Source organism: Trichechus manatus, unplaced genomic scaffold (assembly GCF_000243295.1).
Source record: "Trichechus manatus latirostris isolate Lorelei unplaced genomic scaffold, TriManLat1.0 scaffold00035, whole genome shotgun sequence".
In the NCBI taxonomy this organism is placed as follows: Eukaryota; Metazoa; Chordata; class Mammalia; order Sirenia; family Trichechidae; genus Trichechus; species Trichechus manatus.
Genome location: NW_004443971.1, coordinates 10365422 through 10369521, shown reverse-complemented (window position 1 = coordinate 10369521; position 4100 = coordinate 10365422).

Below are 4100 nucleotides of genomic sequence, written 5' to 3'. Positions count from 1 at the left end.
ACAGTTTCTACGGGTACAATTCAGTGACATTGATGATATTCTTTGAGTTGTGTAACCATTCTCGCCCTCCTTTTCTGAGTTGTTCCTCCCCCATTAACATCAACGCACTGCCCCCTAAGGTTCTTATCTAATCTTTCGAGCTGCTGTTGTCAATTTGATCCCACGTAGATCTTAAAAGAGCGTAACACCTAAGGCAGACCTTTGTTACTAGTTAAGCTAAACTACTGTCTGGTTTTAAGACTTTAGAGGATATTTTTGGATTAAGATTTAAAGATTATCTCAGGGCAATAGTTTCAGAGTTTCATCCATCTCCATAGCTCCAGGAAGTCTGGGATTCCATGAGAATTTGAAATTCTCTTCTGCATTTTTCTCCTATTGACCAGGATTCTTCTAGGGAATCTTTGATCAGAATGTTCAGTAATGGTAGCTGGGCACTATCCAGTTCTGGTTTCATGGCAAAGGAGGCATTTGTTTGTGGAAGCAACTAGCTAAACATTCCATATCCTCCTCCTATTCCTGACTTTCCTTCTTCTGTTGCTTCAGGTGAATAGAGACCAATTCTTGTGCCTTGGATGGCTGCTTGCAAGCTTTTAAGACCCCAGGCACTATGCAATGAACTAGGAGGTAGAACAGAAGCACTAAACATGTTCTTAGGCCAATACGCTGGGATGTCCCATGAAACCATGACCCTAAACCTCCAAACCAAGGAACCAGATCCCATGAGGTGTTTGGTTGTACATAAGCAGCCTCAGCAGCTACTCCTTTTTTTTTTTTTCTGATCATTGTTGTAAATATAGCTCTCACACAACTTTTGCCAATTCAACTCTTTACAGGTGTACAACTTATCGACAGGAATTACAATAATTGGCTGTGCAACCCTATCCTTCATTAATGCAAGTTTTCTATCACCATTAACTTCTTCTCCCCCTCCCTCCCGCCACCTGGTAACTGCTAAGAAACTTCAGTCTCTATACATGTGCCTTTTCTTGTCTTTTTATATAAGTGAGGTCATACAATATTTGTCCTTTTGTGATTGGTTTATTTTACTCAGCATAATGTCTTCAAGCTCCACCCATAATGTAGCATGTGTCAAGACTTCATTTCTTTCAACTGGCTGAGTAGTATTCCATTGTATGTCTGTACCACATTTTGTCTATCCATTCATCTGTTGATGGGCATTTAGGTTGTTTCCACCTTTTGGCTATTGTGAATAGTGCTGCAATGAACGTTGGTGTATAAGTCTCTTTTTGAGTCTCTACTTTCAAGAATTTTGTGTATATACCTAGGAATGGAATTGTTGGGCCATATGGTAGGTTTGAGTATTTTTAGAAACTGTCACACTGTTTTTCACAACAGCTCTATCATTTTGCATACCTACCAGAAATGGATAAGGGTTCCAATTTCCCCGTATCCTCACCAATATTCGTTATTTTCTTTTTTTTATCTTAGCCACCCTAGTGTGAGTGAAATGATATCTCATTGTGGTTTTGATTTGCATCTTTCTGATGGCTAATGACTCTGAGTATCATTTCATGGGTTTGGTGGCCATTTGAATGTCCTCTTTGGTGAAATGTCCGTTAAAGTACTTTGCCCTTTTATAATTGGGTTATTTGACATTTTGCTCTTAAGGTTGTTGAAGTTTTATATACATTTTAGTTATTATATTTTTGTCAGATGTATGGTTTCCAAAGATATTCTCCCAGTGAATAGCTTGTCTTTTCACTTTTTTGGTAAAGTCTCAAGAAGGTTTTCATGTTTCTGTATACTCATCATATTTATCTCTTTTAATAGCAACATAACATTCCATGGTATTGTTATGCCATTGTTACTCATCCACTCCCTATTCTTGGACATTTAGGCTGTTTCAGGGTTTTATAAACAGTGCTGCTTAAACATTTTTTTGTTCATGTGGCTCGTTTTCGTCTTTTGAAATATTTCCTGGAGATTTATTCCCAGGAGGGTATTACTGGGTGAAGGGTACAAACATTTATGTGGTTCTAGCTATATAGAACTAAATCACCCTCTGAAAGAATTACTATGTCATTGAATTTTGAAAGAAAGTACTATCTTCTTTCACTAGCAGCCTGTGAGAGGTATAGGGAAGCCTGGTGGCTTCACCAATGAAAACAGCCCTTTGTCCCTATGTCTGCTTGGGTGTGCCCCAGGGCCCTATGAGACTCCCTGAAAATGATTTTTGACATTAAGTATGCATAATCCAGAATAACATCTCACATGGCCTGGTGTGATTCCCTCTTCCCAGGAGAAGCTTCCTTGATTGAGTTGTCTCTCTTTGAAGTCACAAGATCAACAGAAGGTTTTTAAGCAACTGACACTTTCCTCTGGTTTCAGACAGTAGCTCTCCTTTCCTGTGTCAGAAAAGGGAGTGGGAGGTGGCTGTTAGAAACAAATGAAGGCTAGACTTTAGCCCCTGGTTTGCCATCGCAAGCTAGGTGCAAAAGTGTTGAGATAAATCATACCAAGGAGAGGAAAGTCACAGAAGTCCGAGCTGAAAAGGATTTCAGGAACTGTCAGGAGGGAGCAGAAATGACGGAAAGTCATATCAGAATAGGAAAGCTCTATTCTAACCTGCAAATGTGATTTTGAGATATTTACTCTTGCTCTCATTTTAGTTATCTCACACGGCAGGAGTACCATTTGAGGTTATTGAAAGGTTTAGATCAAAATCATATGGCGCATAATAGGCACTTGGGTGCTGATGTTGTTGTTGTTGTTAGTTGCCTTCGAGTTGACTCTGACTCATGGCGACCTCACATGTACTGAGTAGAACTGTTCCACAGGGTTTTCAAGGCTTTCGGAAGCAGATCACCAGGCTTGTCTTCTGAAGCATCTCTGGATGAGGACGTACTGCCAATCTTTCGACTAGTAGTCGAGCGCTTAACCATTTGTGCCACCCAGGGTCTACTCTAGCAATAATTATTATTACTAATTAACATGGTATCTGTAATATAGCCTAGGAAACAGTAAGCACTGTAGGAAAAGTATAGACTTTGAAGTCAGCAAGCAGAAGTGATTTGGAATCTTGGTTCCAGCCCTTTCTAACCAAATGACCTTGGGCAAGTACTAATCTTCTTTGAGCCTCAGTTTTCTCGTCTGTAAAATGGAGGTTATGATACTCACCTTCAAAGTTCGTTCCAGACTAAATGGAGTAAGGAGTACGTGCCAAGCATATAGTAAGTGTTCAATAAATGGGAACTATTATTAATTCACAGACCTATCAACAAATGTGACTAGCCAAGTCTTCCCCTACATCAATGGTTTTCAAACTTCAATGTGCATAAGAATCACCTGGGATACTTCTTTAAAATGCAGATTTTCAGGTTCCACCCCCAGACATTCTACTTCTATCAGTTTGGGATAGGGCCCAGAATCTGCATATATAATTAAATTCCAATGTGATTATGTTGTTGGTAGTTCATGAGTCATACTTTAAGAAACACTGCCCTATGGTCTCAGAGAATAAAAAGAAAAAATATTTTCCATCACTAATATGTCATAAAAACTCTATAGCATGCAGATGAAAAATTAAAGAGATCCAAATATTGAATGGTTCTATTTTCAAGATGATTTATGTAGTTCTTATTTATGTACGGAGCCCTGGTGCTATAGTGGTTAAGTGTTCGGCTGCTAACCAAAAGGTAGGCAGTTGGAACCCACCAGGTGATCCTTGGAAACCCTGTGGGGCAGTTCTACTCCAGTCAAGTTTTTTTTAATTGTACTTTAGATGAAGGTTTACAGAACAAATAGTTTCTCATTAAAGAGTCAGTACACATATTGTTTTATGACATTGGTTAACAACCCCATGAAATGTCAACACTCTCCCTTCTCGACCTTGGAAGACCTTTTTTTTTTTTTTTTGGTGAAAATATACAAAGCCAAAGTTACACCATTTCAAAAGTTTCTACGTGTACAGTTCAGTGACATCGATTACATTCTTCCAGTTGTGCTGCTATTCTCACTATCCTTTTCCAGATTATTCCATCACCATTATCTTCAACTCACTGCCCCCTAGGCCTCCCATCAAACCTTTTGAGTTGCTGTTGTCAATTTGATCTCACATAGATAATTTTTTTTTTTTGTAC